The following is an 8,673-nucleotide window of genomic DNA, read 5'->3' on the forward strand; positions in this document are numbered from 1 at the left end:
AACCTTTAAATATGCCAGTTAAACCGTGGTTGAGTTTATCTGGAGGATAAACTCCTAGACGGGAAATTCCTAGGTCAAAGCATGTGTAATTTGAGTCAAGTAAAAAACCCTCATTCTGAGGTTATAAAGGAATTCCATGTATTCTTATAATTTCATATTTTTACATGTAAAGTGTTGACCCATTTGGAATGTAAGTGAGAGTGGAGAAAGGAGGAAGTAGGAGGGGATAAAATACGTACCCACTTCCACACAGAGCCCAGCCGTGGGTTGTGAACCAAAGTCAAGCGACGGAAGTGCTGACGATAAATTCTCAGTCACTGGGTCACTCACGCAGGCGTCCCTGCTCAGCCCTTCAGAGGGGCCTTTAAACCAAAAACCAGGAACTGACAGTGATCAGGAGGGGGGCTTCTGGAAGCTGTGTATGGATTGGAGGCTGGGAGAACATCTCTGGCTCTTTCTGGTGAATGTTTCTTGATTCCCATCCTAAGCCAAGTGGAGCCCAGCTCACCAGCCAGGCCAACGCGTCTTTAAATGAGGCCAGTGTAAGGAGAAGCTGGGAGCAGGATTTGAGCCTGCAAAGCCAAGACTGGGTAGGAGGCAGCCCTGGAGAACCTCAGGATGCCCAGCTGGAAGGGAGCAAATGATGGACCCACACAGCTCATATTACAGATGGGAAGACTGATGAGGCCCAGCAGGCTGTGAGACAAGCTTCTCAGAGGGGTTTGGGGTGGAGCGGGGCCCAGAACCTATGTTCACTACATCAGTACAGATCATGGGGTGGTGGGATGGGCTTAGAGAGATTCTCGAGGTCCTGGGGCTCCCTGGCCGGGTAACTCTGTTAGAGCAACATCCCACTACACCAACGTTGTGGGTTCAATCCCTGGTCAGGGCACATACAAGAATCAACCAACGAGCGCATAAATAAGTGGAGCAGCAAATCTAAACAAAAATTAAGAAAGATCCCAGTACCTCCTGTTGTTCTGCTGAGCTCGACTCCGCTGTATGGGGGTGGGCGAGGGCACAGAGCCCCTATTTCTGGTGCTCTAGCTTCTCTGCCACTCAGCCAGGAGGGGACAGGCAGGAGGCGGAGAATAAAAGGGTGGCCTTGTCACAGGCCGCTGCCCTGGGCTGGGGCCCCAGCTGCGCTCCAGAGCCTGGCAGTGAGTGTCGCAGACACCAGCGACTGGTTATTAAAACTCACCTGCTGAATGAGAGGGCGAATTAGGTTTGTTGAAGAAGATGAAAGTAGGGAGAGACAGACTGGGAAAGAGAGACAGGGATAGGGAGAGAGACAGACTGACTGGACTGGAAGGCGAACGGGGAGAGAGAATGACAAGGAGACAGGGACAGAGAGGGAGCAGGAGGCAAACCTTGTGTCTGCCAGGGTGGTGCGCGCAGAGCCGCGTGGGTGGCCCTGGAGGGGCTAGAGGCTCCTGAGGAAGAGATGCCTGGGGAGGGGTTCTGTGGCTCTTGGCTTCCTGGTCCCGGTCTCCTCACCCTAAAGGGAACCCACAGAAGCCTACTTGTGGGCTTGTGGCACCATCTTGTGTCAATTCTGGGGATAGCTGGTTTTCTCATTCCGGATTTAGCTTTCAAGGATCTGGAAGGGTCTTTGGGACAGTGGAGAGAAAATGAAGAGAAGAAAGGGGCCTTAGGCCCAGGCCTCTGACATGTTAGCTTACCTGACTATTCTGTATACATTCTCTCTCTCTCTCTCTCTCACACACACACACACACGCACACACACCCGTGTGTGTCCAGGCTAAGGCTGAACTTGGCAGTGATGCAGGGTAGGGAGAGAATGAGGGAGTAGAATGGTGGGAGGGTTCATCCAGAAGGAATTGGGGGAGGTTGACTAGTGTGAGCGGGAAAATGCAGCTCATGGAATTAAATCTGTAAAATGGGGCTAAGTATACGAAAGGCCAGTATTCCAAGAATATTTCCAGGAATAGAGAAAATGCATAATGATAAAGGAGTCAAGCTCCTAAAGAAGGAAGACAGCCTCGATGTGCACGCACTGGGGACACACCCGCAGGAGTGCAAACACTGCGACAACTGGTGGAACTGAAAGGGCAAATACAGATGCACTTCCCTCCCAGGACGTGACAGAGTGGGCGGTGGGCAGAACGTCAGTCTGGAAGCAGACAGCCTGAGCAACACGTGACCCCACCCAGCCTCCCCACAGCAATGTACACGTTCTTTCCAAGGCCTGTGGAACGGCCGTAACGCAAACCTCAAAAAATTAAAAAATAATTAAAATCACATAAGTATGTTCTCCCATCACAGTGGAGTTAAACTAGAAATCAGCAACAGAAAGGTGTCTGGAAAATCCCCAAGTATTTGGGAATTAAACATCACACTTTAACTCATGATTGAAAGAAGAAACCATGAGAATAATTAGAAATATTTGTAATTAGATGAAAAAGAAATCACAACCTATCATAGTTTGTAGGGCACAATTCAAAGCAGTGCGTAGAGGGAAGTTACAGAGCAGCAGGCTCACGTTACAGAGCACAGGAGGGGTCTGTGCGGCCTCGTTCAGTTAGAGGTCTCTCCGAGGAGACAGTCTAATCACGATTGTATTGGCTTCCACCAAAACTGGAAAGAAAGTAAAAATACACGCCGCAAGTCGGGAGGAAACATTTATAAAATACATAACTGGTAAAGGACTTGAATGCAGAATAGATATGGAACTTTCCCAACTCAAGTGAGACGACAGACAGGCCAATTAAAAATAGGCAAAGGGTTTAAACAGAAACATCGTCAAAGATAAGATATGCTGGGAAATATCTACATGAACAGACACTTAACATCGTTAGTCACCGGGGAAAGGAAAATTAAAGCCACAATGAAACACCGCCACGCACCTACTAGAATGGATTACAAAATAAAGAAAGCTAATACAAAGTGACAGTAGCCACTTGGTGGAGCAATAGCCACTTTGGGAAACAGTTGGGCAGTTTCTCGCACAGTTAAACATACCTGTGTGACTCAGTCACCTGATTCCCTAGGTACCTGACCAAGAAAAATGAAAGCTTACGTCAGTTCAAAGACCTGTAGGTTTGACCTGAGATTTATGGCAGTTTTTTTCAGAATGGCCCCAAACTGGAAATGACCCAAATATTTCTTCTCTGATATATGGAAAAATAAATGTTTCCACACAATGGAATATTACTTAGCAACAAAAAGGAACAAACTGTGGATACGTACACCATGGATGAATTTCAAAAGAGAAACAGTATGTTAAGTGCAAGAAGACAGATACAAAAGGCCGCATACCTATGATTCCATTTCTATCAGACTCTGGGGAAGGCAAAACTAGGGACAGAAAGCACGTTGGGGGTTGCCAGGGGCTGGGGGTGGGGAAAGAAAATCGACTACATAGAGGCATGAGAGATTTTTCAGAGTGGTGAAAATATTTTACATCTTGATTGTGGGTTTTTGTGGGGTTTTTTTTACAACTGCACATAATTGTCAAAACTCATCACACTGCATACCTAAAATGGGGGGCTCCCACTGCATGCAACTTATTCCTTGACGCACGTGGAAAACGACAATAGCTGAGAGTCAGACGTGAGACGGTCTTTGACGTCACATACTCTGTACCCCGTCAGGCGGCCTCCAGGTGCAGTGAGTGCTTCCTGGCTAAGAAGCCCGCAGGCTGCTGGGAGCCTGGACAGGCCAAAGGTCCCCTCTCTTGTCTGACATGGGTGCTCTGCCAGCTGGGTCAGGTTCCTTAGGTCCAGGATTTAGTTGCCCTAGTGGCCACAGGCAGATACTGTGCCAGAGTTGTGGGGGGTAGGCCACTGCTACACTAAAAGAAGGAATTCCAGCAGGGCGTGATTATTTAGATGTTACCAAGCCTAGCAGGGAGATGCAGAGCTTGCAACCTATTTAAAAGCAAAGAAATGGTCAGGGGAGAGCAATGCGGAAAAGGCAGGACAACTGTAACTGAACAACAATAAAAATTTTTTTTTTAATTAAAAAGAAAGAAACGGCTTAAGAACTTCTCAAAAAGGAGACAAAACGACAAATTATCAATCCAACAGGGTATTCCAGAGGACCACGTTTCCGGCAGAAGTTCCAGCTGTTGCCTTTCGTGAGCTTTGCACTCCCGCTCCAGCTGCCTGGGTGCAGGGAAGCACGGCCAGGGGTTGCACAGTCGTGGGCGATGCGGACTGCACCAGACGACGTGGTAACAGATTTCTTTTGGGAGCCGTCTGCATGGGGGTTTTGTCTCCATTGTCAAGAGTAAAATTGGTGTGTGGGTAGCATCAGGAAGGTGGGTGGGGTAGGAGGGCTCTGTTTGTTGGATTTGGTATCAGCATGATGTTGAAATCAATGCATCGTTTCCACCATGTGCTCCGGAAGAATTTTAATGACATAGAAATGACTCTGTACACCTGGTGTCTGTGTTAGAGATGACAACTTCTAAACTCTTTCACTCATCAAGTCAGTTTTGGCAATTTACAAATACATGCCTAGAATATTATTATTTAATGCTGAAACACTCTGAGTTATAAGCATGGAGTTGTATACACTATTCTCTTCGATTTCCAAAGTCATCTCCATGGCTGTTACTATTCCATCTTTCTCATCTCACATTTTGTATTTTCATTTTTGTTGTCTAGACTCATTGATGGTTGGTGTATTTTAATTTGCTCCTCCCTTCCACTGCCCATAAAGACCAATCTTAAGTATGAATCAAGCTTCTCCTGGGAGGAACTCTGTGTCTCCTCCCCCAGCCTGCGTTTGAGCTGCAGTTCCAGCAGTCAGGGTTCCAGAGAGCTGCGAAGGAAGGACATGAAGGTTGAACGGTGTTCTGGCTACGCTTCAAAGCACAGGCATGCGGCTTTTTGTCTGGTCCCAGACCGCCTTTGAGGATCTGGGGGAAGCCCGCCCCCTGTGCCAGAATGCGCCTTTGTTTGAATCCTGGCATGAGGTCTCTGTGCCTCTACTCCCCCATCTGCAAATTGGTAATGAAACAGTGTCTCCTTATGAGGATCACCTGGGCTAACCTTTGTAGCCTGTATAGGGCAGAGCCTGGCACATGGTGAAGTGTGGAAGAAGTTAGCCGCCATCATCATCATCAGCAGCAGCATTCTCCTGCTGGGTCTTTTTTCTCCCTCCCCCACCCCCCAGAGGTACTTGTGCTTCCTGCTCCAGCCCCCCCCCGCCCCCACCAAGGGTCAGGTCTAATGCAGCTTCTGTGAATTGAGGCCCGCTGTGGGCCGATGGAACGTCGAGCAAAGAGGAAGAGGGGCGGAGCTCGGAGTTAAGGAGGATATGGTGAGAGCTGGCAGAAGAAAGAGGTTGGGAGAGCTGGGTGATGCGGGCTAGGAGCCTGCTAGCAGCCAGGACAGTGGGCCCGCCTGGCAGCACCCCGGGGTGTGTGGCAAACTTTGAAGAACACGGCTGCCTGGTGTATTGTGTCCACGCAAGGCAGGCGTTGGAGATGCCGACCTCGACCTCGGAGGTTCATTCAATGAGCCCGTGGGAGGTAAGCAGAGGGGACTGAAGACCACAGGGCCCCTCCCTGATCTTCTGGGCCTTTTAAGGCCTTTAGGGTGGGAGAAAACTGACGCATGATATTCCATTTCCAAACTGGTAGCCAGAGGCTTAAAGAAGATTCAATCTGATTTTGAAAAATTAAAGGGAGTTGCTGGGGGGAGGGAAGCATAAGGGTACTAAATGGTAGTGGGGAAAAAAAACAATAAAGATCAAAGTTTAAAAAACTAAAAATAATTAAATGGGAAAAAAAAGAAGAAATGATGTCATATAGTCAGGGCATATGGGGGAACCAAAATCTACACCTGCTCCCCTGCCTTCTGTAGTTTGGGTTTTAGCGTTACAGTGTTTCCAAGGCCTTCTCGTTCTCAGGAAGTCCTCCGGTTTCCAGGCTGACATGTATCGTGGGCACCCTTGGGTCCCAGGTGCTGGCTGCTCTCCACAGCTGTACCCGCAGGCTTCGGTGAGCCTCCTGGGGCATGGGCACACCTCTCATGCCCCCAGCCAGGCTTGCCCACGGGCACCTCCTGCATGACTCGATTGGGGGGATGCCAGGGGGTTTTGCTGAGAACTGTGCAGTGCCCCCCAACAAATGCAGGGGCTGCAGCATGTGCCAGGATGCAGCAGTACTGAGGGGCCCATTCCTGTGCGTGACCAGCAGTCCCCTCAGAGGCTGTGAGTGGGCAGCAAGGGGGCCATGGCCTCTTGTCTTGACCACCGAGGGGAGGAGTTGGGTGTTGGGAGCTGGGCAGTAGGCTCCCAGCCCAGGCTAGAGGGCAGATAGTGTCCGCTTGGTCAGTTGGAATCAGCAGGGCAAGCAGGACCCTCCCTCAGCTGGGGGCCAGGCATCACAGCGGTGAGGTGTGGGAGGTGTGCCAGTGTGGGTGCACAGGGCTGGGCCGAGAGCCCCAGTGCAGAGGGGTAGGTGGGGGCTGCGCCCTGGGCTCCCTCTCGGGGGCCAGACTTCGGAGGCTTTGTTTTCTCGAAGTCGGTAAATACCCTCACAACCTCTGACGCCTGGCCGAGCTGTCTGTTCAAGTGCTCTCTTCAAAGTCACTCCAACAGACTAAGAAGCTCTTCACCCAAATGTCAGGAAGGACATCAGGCGGGCTCTGCATTCATGCTGAGTCCTGGTGGCCCTCGATGAGGGAAGGCGAGATGGACAGCCTGGGCCTCAAGTGGCCCAGTGGCTCTCAGAGGCTTCCAAGATGCAGGCCTAAGTAGCTTCTTTAAAAATGTGGGATTTTTGGCCCTGGCTGGTGCAGCTCAGTGGATTGAGCGCAGGCTGAGAACCAAAGGGTCGCAGTTCGATTCCCAGTCAGGGCACAGGTTTGGGTTGCAGGCCATGTCCCCAGCAGGGGGTGCACGAGAGGCAACCACACATTGATGTTTCTCTCCCTCTCTCTCCTTCCTTCCCCTCTGTCTAAAAATAAATAAATGAACTCTTAAAAAAATAAAATAAAACACTGCTGGTGGTTTGTTACCAAAAAAAGGTGGGGTTTTGGAAAAAGGTGGGGTTTTGGTGGAGTGAGGACCCTATACTTGAGGGTGCCGCTGTCCTGGGGAGCAGGCAGCTGAGTATCTGGGGCTGGGGTTGGGGTTAGGAGGCCATCTGTGGTCAGCACAGCAGTGGGATCTGGGTCCCAGCTGTCCCCTAAAGTGGCTTTCATCAGAAGTCCTGGCCCCACCCAGCCAGCCACGCCCTCCCCCGCAGGGACAGCCTAGCACCCCCTTTGCACAAGAGGCCTTTCTGAAGGTCCAGTCTGGTTTGGTGTCTAATGGCCCCACTGCAGGCCTCCGTCTGCAGTGTAGTCTCAGGCTCCCCCAGCTGCAGCCTCTCCACTGGCTGCCCTGCTCCGAGTCCCAGAGTCTGCCCCTGCCTGCCCCACGCAGGCTGGGCTTTCCTGTCCCCTCTCCTTCCCTTCCCCACCTTCTTTTGACGGAGCAGCCCCGGAGCTCGAGTTGCCTCTCAGAACACCGGCAGGGAGACTGAGGCCCAGGGGAGGACAGAGACAGGACAACAGCCAGGTGCCCTGCCTTGGGCACGGCCTCTGTTTGTGCTTCCTGCTCCCCGGCTACACCCACTCCAATGGTTCGTACTTAGCAAATTCTGTGGCCATGACTGAGAGGGAGGCTGGCTGGAGGCCCATTCCCCCTCCACGTGTTTCTAACAGTAGTGTCCGAGGGGTGGTGAGGCTCTCAGCACCGGGGCTGAGCAAGATGAGGATGAGGGGTTTGGGCAGGTGATCGAGAGGCCCTTTGCAGCCCAGGTGGATTCTTGCACCTTAGCACCCAGAGGTGCTGCTGGAAACCCACTGGGTCTGCGAACCCCTGAGGGAGGGAGGATCTGGGTCAGCAGTAGAGATGCTTGCCCACCATGCCTCCCTCCTTTTCCTGGAAAGCCCTGTGTGGTGCGGAGTGCCAAGATCAGGTAGGCCCGCAGGCGCTGCCAGGGACCAGGAGGGACCCGGGTTGGTGCCAAGGCCCTCACTAACCGGCAGATTTTCTTAGAATGCACTTTCAAGAAATAACTTTCTTGGTTCAGCCAGGGCAGCTGGTCCTGCTCTTCCTCCCCGCCTCTGCCTCCTTCCAGCCCTCTAGCCTGTCCAGAGCCAGGCCACCCTTCCCCAGGAGCCTCCGGTGAGCCTCGGCTGAGCCTGTGGCCTCAGACAGACTCCCATTCGGGGCTTCCTTTCTGTCCTACCATGGCTCCAAGAAGCGCTTCCTGTCCACCCTGTCAGAAGACCTAGTTCCTTGGGACACTGAGGTATGACTTGCATGACAGCCAAAAGGGGGGCTCCCTTCTCCTTTGGGGACTTGGTGCAAACAGGTGGTGGGGCCGCAGTGACCTGGAGGGTGGGTCCAGCCCCCTGGCCACTCACCCAATACTTGAACTCACTGGCTCTCCACTCCAGCACGTGGGCCTGACAGGAGAGCATGCCCACATGATGCTGGGGACGCCCTGGCCCTGGTGTTGAACGACGTGCCCAAAGTCACACAGCCAGTGAGTGGGACACTCGGCCCTGGGACGGAGCTCTGGTTCTTGGACAGGCCTTGCCTGGTTTCACTGTTACACCACTGGGAAGGCAGGGAGCTGCCAGGGGCAGGTGGCTGCAGAGGTGTCCTGAGTTTGTGGGACGGAAGAAAGAGGGCGGACACCTCCTT

This window comes from Desmodus rotundus, chromosome 7 (assembly GCF_022682495.2).
Source record: "Desmodus rotundus isolate HL8 chromosome 7, HLdesRot8A.1, whole genome shotgun sequence".
Lineage (NCBI taxonomy): Eukaryota > Metazoa > Chordata > Mammalia > Chiroptera > Phyllostomidae > Desmodus > Desmodus rotundus.